General features: G+C 35.5%; 1 long non-coding RNA gene across 1 annotated transcript; it reads right to left on the bottom strand.

Moving 5' to 3' along the window:
* Positions 1-1,275: 1,275 nt before the first annotated feature.
* On the bottom strand, positions 1,276-1,985 carry LOC149207530 (uncharacterized). The gene is made up of 2 exons (XR_016252015.1): positions 1,754-1,985; positions 1,276-1,670 (listed from the first exon to the last, which is right to left on the bottom strand). It is a non-coding gene; the product is annotated as an uncharacterized LOC149207530 (long non-coding RNA).
* Between the last annotated feature and the right edge of the window lie 16,742 nt (positions 1,986-18,727).

Here is an 18,727-nt window from a genome sequence, read left to right as displayed (position 1 = left end):
CTTACTGAGGATTGGGATCCGGTAAGAGTGAGCTCGGGGGGAGACTCAGGTCCCGAAGGACGAAGTCTCAAGGTTGGGTGGTTAAAGAGCTTAAACAGGAAATTGCAGGAGGCTTGCTACCAGAAATACAACACGCACGGAAACCAGGTAAGTATCGGAAACCTATTAAGTAACTGCTGTTACGGTTTACAGGTTTTTAGACCAGGATACTTGTAAGTCTCTGCTAATCTTAGTATGTAAAGATTGAATGCGAAACAGAAATTGTATCCTGGTTATAAAACCCAATTCTTGGGGATTTAAGGCAATAGTTATGAGATTGCTGCCTAGCATTTAAATGTACATTATTCGTAAGACGACAGAGCTGTAATACTCTCTGTAGGAATTCCCGAGACACATACCCTGTCCCTGTAGTAGATAGGCCAGGTAAACGGGATTTATTTAATAAGAACAGCAGAGGTTCTATATTATTCTGGGTACTGTAACTTGCAGTATAACCAAACGAAGAATAAACCCTTACTCTGTAAGTACTAATAATTTCGGGACCGCGTAAGCTGGTCTCGTTTCTTGAAGACAGACAGAGGAAAGTGAGAGCCGTAATAGAGGCTTTGGGTTAGGGTTCCAGCAGAGGCTTGAATGGGCGACGGAGTTAGAGTTGAGCGGGTTAGTGCTCAGATGAAGAAGAGAAAAATGTAAACTAGTAAAACAAGAAAACATTTTCGATAGTGCCGTAATCGGCATAAACACCAAGGCCTGCATTTTATCCAATAAACCTCAGACAGAAGCATGAGGATCTATCGATGCGTAGTATTAACTTCCTCGCATCATAACCTGAGCCAAGAATGCCAGGTATGCATGCAAGAGCTTTCCGCTCTGTTTCCTCTTAAATAAAACAGTTAAGGCCAAACATAACAAAGCTTATGAAATTGTATAAATCTCAAATGAAGGCTCAGAATCGAGCTTATAAACATGTATGAATTTCAAATGAAAGCATTGAATAAGAGCTTGTATATGTAAACCGGGAACAGAGTTTGAAACCACATATGAATCTCAAATAAAAGCAATGAAAGGATTTAAAAGCTGACAGAAATGACAAACCCTCGAGGTATTGAGTGGTAAATATACATTGATAAAATGAGAGCCTGCTATAAGCATAGGAAAGGCGTAAGATAGTTGTATTATAACATCCATTGACATATGTATATAAATGAAAACATGCCATTCGTATATGGTCCATAAAGCCAGCTATACAGGCATTTCTGTTGAGGACTTCAGAACTGCTAGAAAAAGAATAACCTTATTAAATATTGGTAACTTGCTGGTTCGAACAGTGGTCTATTCACAGAGAACTCAAGCCGGGGTCGACCATGCACCCATCGAGTTCGGATGCAGGTGCAACCCTTACGGCGTTCCTATTATATGTATATAAACATAGAAAACAAGTAAATGCACAACAGAGGAATCGAACCGAATGGAATATGTACAAGCAGATACATAACAGAGGAACTGAACCGAGTATCATATGTGCAAGTAAAATATCATTATATAGACAAGGAAATCGTGTTTGCTTAAACATGAAATGTATATAAGTGCTTCTCAAGCACTGTACAAAGAAGGAAACCTTTATCTGGATCATAACCATGGTCGCGTTAATCAAAACCGCCATCCATAACCTGTAAACAAGGAAGACTAGTAATTGACATTACTTGAAATTTAACACAGAATAACCTTGAAACATTTAACCAATAAAACTCACTGAGCCAATTCGGTAGCTGGTAGCCCTGGAATGGTGGCGCCATGACAGACACCGCAAGCTGGAGGATAAACTGTATCGGAACCAAGGATTTGATACACAGACGAGACAGAATGGCGCGGAGACAAACGAACGCCGAGTAAAACCAAGGAAATCGCGAGGTATGCGGAGGTCTGCTTTTATAAACACAAAGAGTCCTTTTGAGACGTGGAGCGTCTGCCTCCGTTGATCTCTGCCATCGAATAACCTCCGTTGATCATTGCGGGATTACCAAAGAACCGGGCGGGAAAGTTCCTAACGGGAGCCATTCCCGTTCACGTGAAGAAGTCAGTCAGCCTTAAAGGTAAGTCCAGGTGTCATGAGATGGCCTTCCCAACTCTCACCTCCAGCACGGAAGCCAGTACGTGTAGATACAAGTTATTAAAGAACTCACCGCATAGAATCATGTGCAGATATTTCATAATCAGGTTATATGAACTATGTTAACAAAACAATCCTTCGACATATATATGGTAAGATATCACGATAAGATCTTATGCACTGTGCAGTTAAGTTGTATATTCACGGTTAATGATAATAATGCATATAAGTTCCATGTGCATGGTTAGAATTATTATTACCGCAATCAATTTTTTTTTTATGGGCTTAAAGTTAATGAGTAGAGGCGTGACAAAAATTCATTTATGTCAATTTATATAAAATATTAAACTAAATTAATTTATAATTTATGTTAATATATTATTTTAATTCCCTCAGATGTTTATTTAATTTTCCAATAAAAATGTTACTCAAATGGTTGTATTTTTTAAATTAAAATATTTATATTAATTCATGGTTGTAAGTAAATGTACTTAAAAAGAAAGTTGAAATAGTAAATAAGATTTATAAAGTCAATTGAGATATTTCCTTCAAGTTTCTTAAACATTCAATTATCCCTTTATGTATTATAAGTTATTCTTTTCAATATTTTATATTAAAATTATGTTTATTATTTTTTACTTAAAATAATGAATTTCATAAAAAAAAAAATCATTAAAGAAAACATAAAAGTCTACTCAAACACACTTTTAAATGGAAGGAATTATAATCTTAATAATTCTTAACCTATTAAAATAATGAAAATGGTTTCGAACCCATCTTCTTCCTTATTATAAATATAAATATAGGCATGATTTATTGCAACTTAAAAATACTAAAATGCACTAAATCTCCCTAATAAATATAGTGAATTACTTATCATTTATCTAAATGGATGTGAATTGATTCAATTCATGTATATATATATATATATATATATATATATATATATATATATATATATATATATATATATATATATATATATATATATATATATATATGAATGAAAATGATGAAATGAATTGATAGAATAAGGCTATATCTATTTTCACATTGAGTTTTTGCATAAAACATTTGTTAAGCTATATATCAATACCAAAAAACTTTTTACCTATAACAAAAATGTGTTTGACAACTTGCAATTATGAATCTCATATTATTGATTTCTACATGATTCTACATGTATAATTCAACAATATGTACTCATGGAATTGTGTTTTGATTATATTTTTTGTGCAAATACAAATATGGGTTTAATTCATCTCCAAATCATTCTATGATCCAGGCTTAATTTATCTCCAATTCCTTCTATGATCCAACCTCCTTCTATGATCCAGGCTTAGTTTATCTCCAATTCATTCTAAGGTCTAACCTCCACTCAAGAGTTGTTACATCCAAACAATTATCTTACTACACAAGGAAACCTAACTTAAATCTACTCTAACGTTTATCACTTACTACCTTATCTAACTTAAATTTACTCTAAGGTTTATCACTTCTGAGCTTGGAGAAATTCTCAATTTTCCTTTTAAACCAATCTCATAAAGTATACTCTAAGGTTTATCACTTCCAAGATTGGAGCAATTCACAATTTTCCTTTTCCTTTTAACCTAGTCTCATAAAGTACTAGGAGTCTTACCTAATTTCCCACACCTTAGAGTATACAACATTTTTTTTTTGTAAATCCATTACAAATTGTTGATTTTTTTATTTATTGATAAAATGACATAAAAAATTATTCTTTATCATTTTCCAACCTCAAACAATTATACATTTGTAATACCCTCGGGTAAAAACTTGTAAATATTTATTTACTACTGGTAAGAATGAAACCATTATGTTTATGGGCCATGTGAAGATAGAATAACTATTTAAAAGGTATATTTGTTTAATATATAAAATGCATAGGTATTATGTGCAGGTAACCATTAAAGTTACATCGGGAAGCAATGTTGAGAAATCTCACATTCGAGGTAGTTGGAAATAGTTGCAAGGCACCATCTGACAAAAATCCTCTTTAAGAATGGAATTTCTCAACAAGAAAGAATGGAAGCCAAGAGTTTAAAAAGAGGAACATGCAGCAACCTAGAGGAGATATGTTGCAAATAGGTAAAATTATTCCGAGAGGATACATTCTACATGAGGAATACGTGAGCTAGTTGGCCAATGAAATTCCAACTGAAGCCTGTGTGCTCAGTCTGAGAACCCCATACAAAGTTTGATTGGGATCGCATAGTCTTTGGGATTTAATTGTGCAGTTCATTGCTCTACACTACCCTGGATGTGAAGTTGGCTGGCTTAGGCGAAGACTTAGTTGTGTGACTAGTCTCGTTGGTTAGGAGGAGCATTCCTTCCCCTGTAACTTTATAGATAGCTTGGGAAAGTAAAAGAAGTAAAAACATATAAGTATTGAATAAGTGTCCTTAACTTGCTGGTCAATAATTTTGAAATTGTGATTCACTATGTTGAACTGTGTAATGGTTCAAGAAATTCATGTAATCTGTGTTGTCATTGAATTATGTTTCTAAATTGTATCATGTTTTGCAACTAAAGGAAGGCAGTCATGACTAAAATTTCTAAACAGTACTATGAAATATTTTTATAACTAAAATTGTTCTCTAGATTCCCTTGGGTTGATACCTAAAAGGAAGAAAAAGGCAAAATTAATAACAAAACAATTATGGCAACTTGTCTAAGATTTGGGTTGGTTCTTAAGCCAAGCCCACATAGCCAACAACCTGAGATAAATACCTACATCATCAGACATACATAAGTAGTCTTCTATAATGATTTTTTTTTAACTGAGAATAGGGAAATGAGAATAAAACCATATTCTGGGCTAAAGAAGATAACTGAGTGAAAGGTTATCAATTTTTTTTTTCTTTTTTAATTCATAAAATTGAAAACTTAAATAATAATACAATTGTCATAGAGTAATAACTTCTGGAAATAACATTATAATACAGATGTAACTCATGTAAACAACACAAACCTTATAACCACACATATGTATAAAAATGTGTCGGACAGTGAAGGGAATTTTATCGACAGATTCATAATATCCAGAAGAATCTATAACCGCGGTTCTCTAACAACCATAATAACATTCCTCTCATTTTTAATAATGGAAATGATAAATGCACGGCACATATACTATAATATTGGAATTAATAGAAGGGATTAGTGCCTTGCTGCAAAATAAATAATTGTTACAATTAACGAGTTAAGTCCAATCCATAATTTCTACAAGAAATAAGGATCTCGAGGGTTTCAGAGATTTATTCATTCAATTGAAATTTATTCATGTTCTAAGATATATATATTGGCTTCATATGTTTCCTACTTAGTTCGCCTATGGCCATTATCCACTTGAAAGAGAAAATTCTGCAAAATTCAGAAATGGTGCTTGGACTCAAAAGCACCCCTTCAGATTGGGGGGTGGGGGGATTGTGGGGGGGGGGGGGGGGGGGGGGGGGGCGGCGGGGGAGGGAATGTTAGAGACAATCCTCAAGGATTTTGTTTTATTCCTACAATTATGTAAATAAAAGGGTTATGAACAATAAGAATAGGATATGAGCTTGGAAGATGAAAACCAGAGGCCAACAACATGTGGTATATAACATTATTCTCATCACCACAATCAAACCTTTGGGACTCATTCCTTAGTGTGATAGATGTGATACAACATGAACCTTTACGTTGTTCATTTCCGTCGTGGAATTGCAACGGATCGCCTAATAATATATACTTCCTAGGAAATTCTATATCTCTTCACAATGCCTCTATTCTGCAATATGGCATATTTAGAAAATGTTTAGGATGGGTAACCAACCTAGGTTTAGGGAAGCTCACTTGTTATTAAAATTCCTCAATGTTAATGACTTGATCGTTGATGAAAGAAATGTGGCAGAGCTTAAAGGTTTGAAACCACAAAGTACAATTTCTCTATATAATATGCTTTTAAGATCGTTAGAGTGGTTATGGTGATTTTGAAAGTTCTGTTAAATTTTATACCTATTATAGATGTATGTCCATCAAGTGCAAGTAACTCCATCCAAATTCTAATTTTTAAGACCGAAAGTGAATTTTTCCAACTATTTCATGTGAGAATATCAAGGGTACATTGGCGACTTCCATTGCATTACTTTCATTGATGAAAAATTGCAATAGAATTTACTCCACTCATTTGTCTCTTTAGTTCCATGAAGTTTATGAAATACATACACAAGTATGCAAAAACATTATCTCAATTCTGAATGAAGGCATTGTGGCAGGGAATAAAATTTTGAATTTACCACTTTCTCAAAGAATTAGCTAGGAAAGTCTAGTTAATATTGTTAATTTGAGCATAAGTTGTTCTTTTTTTATGGTAATTGTTTTGAATGTGAAAAAATATTTTGATGTAACACTTAATAGGAAAAGGTCCAACCATGCTTAGCCATGCAATGGCTAATCTACCCTAAAGTGTCTTTCAAAATCACAATTTGGTAATAAATCCTAGGTTTTTGGCTTAAACCATAGCTTGTGCCAAGATACCAATCCTTACTATGAAAAATCCTCAAAATTAGGTCCACATGTTTATCATAGAAAAAAACATCATTCTGCAAAACCCATGTCATGGTCTATGCCCATATGAATCCAAAATTCATGGATTAAGGGTTAAATCCATTGTTTTTGTCACCAAGCATTGTCTTAGGCCAAGAAGTAGCCATCTCTACTATGTTTGATCATTTGAAATGGGCCAAATTCTATTTTTTTTGTAAACCTAAAGTGAATGTTTTCAACTATTTCATGCAAGAATATGAAAAGTACATTGATGACTACCTTTGCATTATTTTTGTTGATGAAAATTGCAGCAAACTTTACTCCACTCACTTGCCTCTTTGACTTCCTAGTGTGAAATATGTACAAAAATCATTCAAAAATATTCTCTTAATTTTGAATGAATGCATTATGGTACTGAAAAAAAAAAGTTTAAATTTAGCACTTTCTCAAAGAATTAGCTAGGAAAGTCTTAATAATATTGCCGATTTAAGAAAACGTTGTGATTGTTTTGTGGTAATTATTTTGGACGTGAAAAATATTTTTGCATAACACTTAATAGGAAAAGGTTTGACCATGATTAGTTGTGGAATGGCTTATCTACTACGAAGTGATCTTTAAAATCACAAATTGAGGATAAATCCTAGGCTTTTTGGCTCAAACCATAGCTTGTGCCAAGAGACCCATCCTTCTTATAACCAATCGTTGAATTTAGGCCTATATGTTTATCATAGAGAGAAAGATCCTTTTGTAAAACACATATCATGGTCTATGCGCCTATGAATCCAAAATGCATGGATTAGGGCTAAATCCATTGTTATTGGCACCAAACCTTGTCTTAGGCCAAGAAGTATCCATGTCTACTATGTTTGATCATCTGAAATGGTCTCATGTTCCCCTATAGAAAACATTTTTTTCATAGGAACTTTGTCATAGTTTTGGTTCCCACACTTTTCCCATAAGCCCAAAAATCATGGATTGTGTAGTATAAATTTTTGGGTTATGTTTATATGTCAATATTGGTATGAAAGAGACAATTATGTAATGCTTGATTTACGAAAATAGTGAACAAAGTCCTCCCATATGGAAACTATTCCTCTTGTGGGGTCTTTATCATGGTCATGTGGGTGTCACTGGGGGAGCAATATTGTACCACGTGCATTCATATTGGGGGATATATATTGAGGAAAAAATGACAAAATATATTGAGAATATAATAGGGGGTAAATGGTTTTTATATTGACTGGTATACAAAATCGAGCTCAAATTTAATGAAAAAAGGGTACCTACAATATCTAGTGAAAGTAAGGGTTTTTTTAATTGGGAAGGTGTATTGGGTTTGTATTGGTAGGGGGTTAAATAATGTGATTTTTAGAGGTATTTTCCAATATATAGTCAAATTAAAGTTATTGTTTAGTATGCCATGAACGCACGTGCTATGTTAGAGGTTCATTGAGTGAAGCCCCTATTATCATGGTATATGTCCTTATGCATAGTATTTTTGGTTTTTAATAATATTTGGAAGGCTAGGTATAAATGAGACAATTATGTCATGCTTGATTACTAAAATAGTGAATAAAATCCTCCCATATGGAAACTATTCCTCTTGTGGGGTCTTTATCATGGTATATGTCCTTATGCATAGCATATTTGGTTTTTAAGAATATATGTCATGTGGATGTTGATAGACCACAAAGGACTGTGGGGACAGTCCATAAGAAAATGAATGTATTTGGCTCCTTGACCTTCACATTAAAAAAACAACAATCATCAAATAATTTGAACAAGAATAATAATCACTTAAGATTCACTTGTAATATGTTAAGAAATATTGAAAATATTAATTTCATAATAATAGACGTATATTAAAAATTATATTACATAAACAAAGTGTATCTAAAAATAAAATAGATATATATTTAAACAACCTCATCCATTATATATTATCACTTCAGATATTAAAAAAAAAATCTAAAAAAAATGGATCTATATTTAAAGAACATCATCTTATTCTACATAGCAAATAGAAAGCCTAAGAAAAATAATTTCATAATAATACAAGTTTATTAAAAATTATATTATATAAACAAAGTGTATCTAGATGTAAAAGGAATCTATGTCCATTGGGTCTTGGATAGACCACTGATTGAATTCCCCACCTCCACCAAACTTACAGAGAAAAAAAGAAAAACAAAACCAAACTATATTTAAACAACCTCAACTCATTTTATATTGCAAATGGAGAGCTTAAGAGCTATCACTTCAAATATTTATAAAATAAATAATTCTTAAAAAAAAAATTGATCTATATTAAAAAAACATCATCTCATTCAAGATACCAAATTAAAAGCTTAAAAAATATCACCTCTTTTTAAAAATAAAAAATTCTAAAAAGAAAATAAATCTATATTTAAATAACATTATCTCCTTCTACATTGCAAATAAAAAAACCAAAAAATTATCCATCTATATATTTTAAAACATAAAACAAATTTATATTTAAATAACATCATGTCATTCTAAATAAAAATATTAAAATCTATCACTTGACATATTATTAGGAATTAAAAGGTTGAATAACATAATTAATAAATAAATAAAACATTTATTACCCATATTTATAAACTAGCAGTAAAATTAATATTAAAAAAATTCTAAAAAATGTAAAATGAGTATGTTTTCATCAATGTCGTGACATCTGGATGTGCTCATCTAATGACAGGAAGAAGTAGTGATTGGGCTGCTGACTACTGTACACACGCAAGGAATTAGAAATGACATGGAGTTAGAGTCTTCGTCTTATAAATATAACTAGCATTTGCACCAAATGTTGCAAAGGAAAGGGCGTAAGGCATAAATTGAGGAACAATGACAACATGGTAATGGGAAAATCTAAATAATATGCAGAGATGGTTAACCTTTTTTTTGTTTCCTCCCATGGTTGATGCTGGCAATTTTTTTGACATGATGAATATATTGGACTTTTCTAATAAATCATCTGAGCTATTTAGGTTGTCAAATTATTATGATGTTGATATTAGGATATTTACATGTTTCTAGATGATATAAGATATAATAATAAAATACATATTTTTGTAGTTGTCTTTATTACATTATGTAGATTATGATCTGAATTATATATATTTTACACAAAAACCAGAAACTCACTGCATTCAAACTCTTAATATGGCATCTACATAGATGTCTACTTTCCTCTCAGGCATCAAGGACCTTACAATTCTACAACATGTGGGGATCTACAAAGAAACACATAGAATGATAAAAGAGGGTGTATTTGCAAAGAGTTCGTGAGTTATTGTATCCAATTCATTCATAGCCTAGCAACGTATCTGAATTTAGCTAATGCACATAAGGAAAATAGCCCACTTACACAACCTTCACATTAACATTGGTGACTTGGCTTTATAAGTTTCTACATAACTGGACCATCTCCAAATGACTTCAAACACGGTCCAGTAAAACCTCTAACCTTCAGCAAACTTGGCAATAAAGGCTTTCTCAAATCACACTCCAATCAAATTTCTAACATCCCCCACCTATGTTAAAGGAAACTATTTGAGCATCATACAATTAATCCTTGAAAATAGCTCCCATTTCCATGGTAAACTCTCCTCCTTTCAAGGCATAAGCAACTGCTTCTTGCAAACTATCCTATCTTGAGATGCCATACCTAGGGCCAAGTCTCACATGACATCGTGTTGGGATAAGTACAACTCAAAGGCACTTCCATAATTGATTTCTTGACTCCTACAGGCCCAATTATCAAAACAACAATGTATAAGATAGAGGAAGCAGAGGTCAGAGAACTTGAACACAACAACCAGAAGAAAATAAACTTACTTGAGATTACTTGTTAAATTTAATAGATTTCTACTTGCAAGCTCTAGCAAGATGACAAAAGCATCATGCCACTTCATCTTTCGCACATAAAAACAAATATTTAATATTGCATCCACATAGATTTTTCTATCCTTTGGAAATGACCCTAGGTCTAAGAATCACTCTCGTGCTTGCTCGTCCAGTACATTAATACTGGCTTATAGGCATTTGAAAAGCCCTTCTTTGTCCAGGACATCAATATTGGCTTCTAGGAATTTGAAAAGCCCTTCTTTGTGATAATCTGATATTGATTCTCCATTTAATAGTTTCTTCTTGGCACTCTCCCACACTAGACGAGGCCCACCATGCAAAGAGCTTCCTATCACCTTCAGAGTAAGTGGCAGACCTTTACATTATGTTTGCACCTGTCATGTATACAACTATAACCATAAGTGCAACTTCTATGGGTAGAAAAACCAATCAAACACATATTTTGTTGTTGAAGCATGAACTAATATGCTTTAAAGTGCAATCACAACGTTTGTTTTATGGCTTATGAAGATGAATGTAATGAATACTTGGCAGTAAAGGATTTTTCAAATCACAATTATCAAAATCATAATGTTCACGAATCTCAAAATGCTTTTCTATTCACAAAAATAGGCATAAAAAGGAATACATAGCATTGATGGTGGTCTAGTGATTGTGACGATAACTAGAGTCCCATTAAGAAAAAAAAAAACTTATAATCTAATATAAATATAACATTATCATAACACATCAAAACTACAAACCAAATTTTGAAATTTTTTACACACATTGCCACCCATTAAAAATTTGTCCTTACTCACTTTTGTCCACACGTTGAAGTGAACTTTTAATCTTAAAACATAATATTTAAAGTTTAAAAACATAATATTTAAAGTCATTTACTCTTAATACAATATTTAAAAGGTCCTTAATGTTAAGATCACAACTAGGCACCCTACTTTTACCACGATGAGGACTGTAGTTACACACTTATATTCTTTACGACTATTTATTTAGCTATACTAGCAGGACTAGACACACTACACAGAAACTTTGGATAACTAATTTATGAAGGGCCAATAATGCCAGTGGAACATAGATAACATGTTTGCAGTGTGCATTCGTCCTGATCCTGCACAACATAAACCTTGCCATGATGAGCGCAAGCCATAAATTGAAAATTTGTCCAAAAAAGATACACTTCGATGTAAAAAATATGTATTGATAACATTGAAGAGTCGCCGATATGAGGATCTGCTAACATTGAATAGACACCCATATGAGAATCAAATGTGATTAAAAGGAAACTTTATTAATAGGAAACTTTAAGCTTATATCTTGATATCTTACCAGTCTACTTGCACTTGGCATCATGTTTAAGAGAGATCTTAACCATCCAGCCAATCCAAGCTAAATTGTGCTTTTACAATTTTAACTCTAAGATCCATGATAGAAGAACAACTCTTCAAATGATTCCATTACTGCCCAATCTTCTCATCGCATATAACATGATTTAGATATTTAATCCCTCCAACTGATTTAGGCAGCTTCCTCAATCGAGAACACTCTTCATGTCAAGCTCCTCGAGTTTATTTAGCTGCCTTATTTCCTCAGGAAGTTATTTCAAGAACTCACATAGAGAAATGTCTATATATTCTAGCTTCCCAAGTTTTTTAATAGATGATGGAAGCTCTTTCAGACCTAGACATGCATATATTCTTAACATTCTTAAAGAACTGAGCCTCCCCAAATCGTCAGGTAACTTCCGAAGAAGGTTACAGTTAGTGATAGACCACTTTTGAACTGAAGACATGTCACAAATTCCAAGGGGCAACTCCTCCAAATCACAGAAATGATCCATGTTAAAATCTATCATTATGGGAAGATTTATATTCGACTAGATGCCATTGAACTTGGGCATATTTCCAAGCCCTTCACATAAGCTCAAATATAGCTTCTCTAAGTTTTGTAAGACTTTACTGTGCTCTTGAAGTGAGGGCACAATCAACCTCTCCAAACAAATAGCCTTGAGTTGAGCGAGTGATGATAGAAATGGCATACCCTTCACTGTGGCTCTCTTGGACTCGTAATTGAATACTATGAGGACTTTCAATTTTCTAATTTTATTCAAAAACGATGGAAGAAAGTAATTGCTTGCAGAAAAGAGTAAAACCAAAGCCTCCATCTCATGAAAATTCATCTTACACCATTGATACTCTTCCAATTCTCCTGCATAGGTAAACTACAAATGCCAAGTCCAATTACAAAAATATACATTGTGAGACACTTCACATCTTTTCTGATATGTTCGATATTAAGCACCTACAACCAGAAATTGGTCGTTAATTAGTTCATGCAGATCATGGAGTGATAATCCAATTTATGAAGATGGAATTTTTTTTTACAAAAACAAATAATTTTCTCTCAATTTGATTGCTTAGCACCCCTAAGAAGCAAAATTAGTGAGAATTTTGTCTATAAATGAAAAATGGAGAAAAAGCATCGTGGACACATCATTAGCTATTTAAAAAACTTTGAGATCTCTCTTCGTTAAAAAAATTGACACTGGCCTACAACCCTCTATCTCAAGGAGTAATCCCACTTAAACTTGGGATCTTGTCAAGGCTCCAGCAGTTGTGGATGACAGATTGTAATTTAGTAGGAGAAATTCCAGAGTCAATAGGAAATGTAACAAATATGGTGCATTCAGACCTCTCAGAGAATCATTTGACGGGCAGGATCCTTAGAAAATTGATGGCCCTTTCAAACATGAAAGATATGATTCTATATTATAACAATTTATCTGGACCAATTCCAGACAATATCAACAATCTTAAGCGGCTTGTGAATTTGGATCTGTCTATCAATGAGCTCAATGGAATCATCCTTATTGAGATTGGATATTTGAGAAATGTAGAGACACTGCAATTAAACAACAACCATCTCTATGGATCTATACTCATTGGGCTTGATAAGCTTAATAATTTAGTCCACCTCAAGCTTTTTACCAACAAGCTCACAAGACTAGTGCCCCCAGGAATTTGGATGGTTTCTAAACTTATTGAGTTTGATGCATCAAAAAATGAGCAGCCAGGTCCTCTTCTGCAGAATGTCTATGCAGTTGGAGGATTGGTAGCTTTTATTGTATATGATAATAAGTTTAATGGCAGACTACCTAGATCTCTAGGAAATTGTCCTAACCTAATCGTTGTCCAAGTAGAGAATAACCAACTAAGGAGTGAGGTTCATTTAAGACTATGGAGTTCTCTCCTCCTTGGACAATTATCCTTGACAAACAACACCTTCCAGGGCCAAATTCCTGCTCAAATCACAAAAGTAACCAATCTGCAGGCTTTGGAGATATCATACAATTAATTCATTGGAAGTATTCCCTCTAGCATTTCACAGTTGCGGAATCTCAGTAGCTTTTTAGCCAGTCACAACAGTTTATTAGGTACTATTCCAGGGGAACTTACTAAATTATCGTCACTGCAGCATCTTTCACTTGACCACAATATGTCAAATGCGGTACTCCCTATGACAATAATAACATGGAAAGATATTTCTTAGGTTAACCTTGCAAACAACAACCTCACAGGTTCAATTCTCGCATCTCTTGGGTTGTTGTTAGTTCTTAATAGTGTTGATCTCTCAAACAATCTGCTTTCAAGGGAAATACCCCTTGAATTAGACAATCTCAAGTTGAGTTTTCTAAATTTGTCTGGAAACCTCTTGTCTGGCTCTGTCCCTATTGGTTACAATAATCTGGGATATGATGAAAGCTTACTTTGCAATCCTGGTCTGTGTGGAGGTGGGCCATTAAAGCTTCTTTCACGCTTCCAACAAAAAAATGGATCCGAGAATCATCAATACATGGTATTGATTGCGGTTATTTTTGTGGTGGTCATACTCTGCGCTATTCTTATAGGTATCTTGTGTAAGACATACAATAGTTTTTCTCAAGCTAAATCAAAGACACTCTCTTGGAAACTCACACCCTTTCATAGGCTGGAATTCGACGAATCAGACATTTTGAAGAGATTGACAGAAAATAATGTTATTGGAAGTGGAGGTGCAGGCAAAGTGTACAAGTTGACACTGGGAGATGGCACTATTGTTGTTGTGAAACAGATCTGGAACAACAGGAAACTGCAGTTGGGCCAAGACAAGGAATTTCAAGCAGAGGTGGACACTTTAGGGAAGATTAGGCATGCCAACATTGTCAAGCTGCTTTGTTGCATCTGTAGTTCAAATTCTAATATGTTAGTGTATGAATACATGCCAAATGGTTGCTTGTATGAATGAATTCATAATTTTGAAGGGGAAAACCTGGATTGGCCTACTCGTTATAACATTTCTATTGGTGTTGCTCAGGGTCTATCCTACTTGCATCATGATTGTTCCCCTCTAATAGTACATAGTGACGTTAAATCATATAATATATTTTTGTATTCTGAATGGGATTTTGGTTTGGTTAATTCGGTGGAGAAGATGAGTCAGGAGAATGTCATGTCAGTAGTTGCAGGCTCATATGGCTATATTTCCCGAGGTAAGACTTTCCAGTTAAACGGATAATGCTATGATACATATGTTTGTATTAATGAAATGTGTCAATATAAAAAACACAATTCTAGCCAACTGATTCAATTTATTTATATGTGTGCAGAATATGCTTACACCCTCAAAGTGAATGAGAAGAGTGACATATATAGCTTTGGTGTGTTCTTGTTGGAGCTTGTGACTGGAAAGAAACTCAATGATGTCCCATTTGGAGATGACTTGGGTATTGTTAGATGGGTTCAGAATCAAATTAACATTGACATTAACATAGTCCTGGATTCATGCATAACAAACTTACATAGAGAAGAAATGATGCTGATGTTAAGAGTGGCTCTACTATGCACTAGCACTCTACCCATAAATAGGCCTTTCATGAGGGAAGTTGTGGAAATTATGCTTCTCTGTAACCCAGATGAATAAACTAGGAAGGTGGTAGCTGCCACTTTGTCTCCCCATCTCAAGAGGAATCCTAGTGCTTTTACATCCAACTCTACATATGCTTTCTCTTCTGCACACAATAGCATATATCCTTTCCAGGGAAATGATTTGGGTTTAGACATGTGACCATTATCTTTATTATATCACCAATATCGGAAGCATTGTTCAATGATGCTCTTTCCCTTGCTGGACTGCAGGAGCATTTGATTAATACAGTTGTACGAGATATAACTGGTTCTATTGGTTTGTTCCAAACCGGAAACATGTCTACCCCAATGGAAGCATTTCATCAGTTCCTTGCATAGAAGCATTTGGGTTCATACAAAGAATAGGACCACTAGGTCTTTAGCAAATACATCAGGATATCAGTCCAATTTGGTAACAACTCACCATAGGACCAGAATCTGAGAGTCTCCATATCCACACTAATAGGAGTTGTTATGTTGTAGCATAACTTTCAAAATAAACAAGGCCCATAAACTCCTGGTGTTACATCTCCTTGGGTTAGGGTTTTGTTTTTTTAGGGTTTTCTCTTATTGTTTAATAATAAAAAGGCCCTTAAGCCTCATTGTAAAGTAGTTCAAAGGCATGTAGCCACCACATCTCTTCTCAGAGATAAGCTACCATCACCTGAAATAGTCTTATTTCCATTCTGTTTGTAATCATATTTCAGTGTTTGATATTAATGAAATGAAGTGTTATTTCTATTGAATCTTTGTATTTATGGTTATATTTGTAATTTATTGTGTTCCTATTTAAATCCGGATCAATTGTATCAGAGTGGTATTCTCTTTCTCTATTTTTCTTTGCATGTCCCCAACAAGGTTGAGATATAAGGAGTTAGGGCTTGAACTGGTCGAACCTTTGCAAGACCAGCCTCGCAAATCTCGATGGCCTCCCATGGCGGATGAAAAGAAAGATGAGGGGGTAGGATATCCTATCAAAATCTTGCTTGAGGAAGCCCTCGAGCGACAAAGGAACGTGATGATGGACAACTTTGCCCAGATCCTTCAGCAGCTGCCCAGAGGTGACGCATCTACTTCCAGCAGCTACTTTGGAAGCACCACACCCTTTAAGGTACAAGTTAATTTGACATTCCCATATTTGAGGGTCAGATAAATGCAGATGTTGTAGATAAATGGTTAAATCTTCTAGAAGGATATTTTTTCATTCATGATTTTTCTAGTTGGGAAAAGATCACCTTTACACTTCTCAAAGCAGCTCCCCACGTCAAGGACTAGTGGGAAACCTACAATGAGAAGAAAGATGAAAGTACAAACTCACTGTTTTCAGCCGCACCCACTTGGAACCCGTTCCAGGATGCCATCAAGTAGTAGTACCACCCTGTCAGGAGCTGTGAGGATAAATACATAAAGTGGACAACACTACAACAGGGAAGGGACAAAGATGTGTTGAAGTTTACCAATGTTTTTCATACCCTTCGCACAAATTTTGGTATCAAGGATTCTAAGAAGCATTTGGTTCTCAAGTACCTCGGTTGCCCGCACAGGTACATCCACAACAAGATGGAATTCCTGGACACATCCTCACTCAGCACGGCATACCGATATGCGGTCAAGATTGAGGAAAAGTTTAAATAGAAGAAGCGAGACTTTCGATATGTAAATCTGAAGCAAGGGAAAGGTGCCCCCAAGCTGCAGAACAAAGGACAAAGCCAAGGCGAGGTGGCCTAGGACAACCCACCAAAGCCACAAGAAAAGAACAATGCCGCGAAGCCGAAGAAGGACACGGGAAAGTGGTGTTAGTTCCATATGATCTCCACTCACAACAAAAGTGAGTGTCGGACCAAGCAGTCACTAGTGGCCGAGATAAAGGCTTCGGAATCAGATGCATGTTACGACTCTAAGTCAGAACCAGACAAGGGGAATGACAAAGGGAAGCATATTATCGATGCGGAGCCCAACGCCACTGTTGCCACCATGAAGATCCAGAAGGAGGAACCAAAAGATCCAGAGGAGGAGGAGCGCCACTTCCACTTCCAGATGTGGGTAAAGGGTTCCCCGCTACAGTTCATTGTCGATAGCAGGAGCCAAAATAACCTCATGTAGGTAGAGGTCATGAAGCAGCTAGTCTTTTCAACCACAGCACATCCACAGTTGCACACCATTGGGTGGCTTCACCAAGGATGGGATCTTCGCGTGAGCCAACAATGCTACCTTCCATACAACATCAAGCCCTTCACTGGTGAGGTGTTATGTGATGTTGATCCCCCTGATGTTTGTGATGTATTACTGGGCCAACCATACTTATGGAAGCAACATACTGTGTATGAGACAAGGCCTCATGCTGTTATTATTACTTTGGGAAATACGTTGTACAGGATACCAGAGGTAGCACTGCTTATCACCATCTCTTTGTTTACTACAAAACAATGCAGTAAGCTCATTTCCAAAATCTGGAATTTTTTTTCCTGATGATATGCCCTTAGGGAAAGAAGAAGACGGTGGCCACGACCTCCAGATAGGGCCCCTCTGCATGACAACAACAGATGGACAAGGTCATGGAGGAGTAAGAGGAAATCTTCACCTCCCCCACATGGGTGCCTCTGCACTGTCAGGTCAAGCACTCCATCGATCTGACCCTAGGTGTGCCACTGCCCAATGGACCAATCTATCGGTGCTCAATTATAGAGAACAACGAAATCAAGAGGCAGATTCAAGAGCTGTTGCAGAAAGGTCACATCCGTCCGAGTTCATCACCCTGTGGGGGGCTCGACCGTGTTGGTATAGAAGTAGGATGAGACTTGGAGACTCTGTATTGACTACCGGGTGCTGAACTATATCATTGTCCGGAATAGGTACCCGATCCCACGGATTGATGACCTTCTGGACCAACTGAAGGGGGCAAAATATTTCAACAAAATCGACTTGAAGTTCGGCTATCACCATGTACTAATCCAACCCTCCAATGTGTGGAGGGGCAGGGAGAATGATGGGATACCTGAGCTTGAGTAGAGCAGAGGGATGCGTCTGGGGAATCAGAGGCTCTATCCTAAGTGTGAATTGTAGAAATACTTGGAGATTCATATGCAATAAAAGCAAAGGAGTGAGGAGGATTTGTCATACCCATGGAAAATGCGTCCCCTATAGCCGCCCGAGCTCTCGTCAGAGGTGGAGAGGGTGGCCGAAGTGGAGCTTTCCCATGCTTCTTCTTTGCTTCTTTCTCGAGTGCCTTGCCTGCTTCTGC

Source organism: Pinus tabuliformis, chromosome 1_2 (assembly GCF_031772625.1).
Source record: "Pinus tabuliformis cultivar Carrire ecotype Pingquan chromosome 1_2, CPIR1, whole genome shotgun sequence".
Taxonomy (NCBI): domain Eukaryota; kingdom Viridiplantae; phylum Streptophyta; class Pinopsida; order Pinales; family Pinaceae; genus Pinus; species Pinus tabuliformis.
The sequence above is the reverse complement of the archived record's forward strand: the minus strand, read 5'-3'. Positions and strand labels throughout refer to the sequence as shown.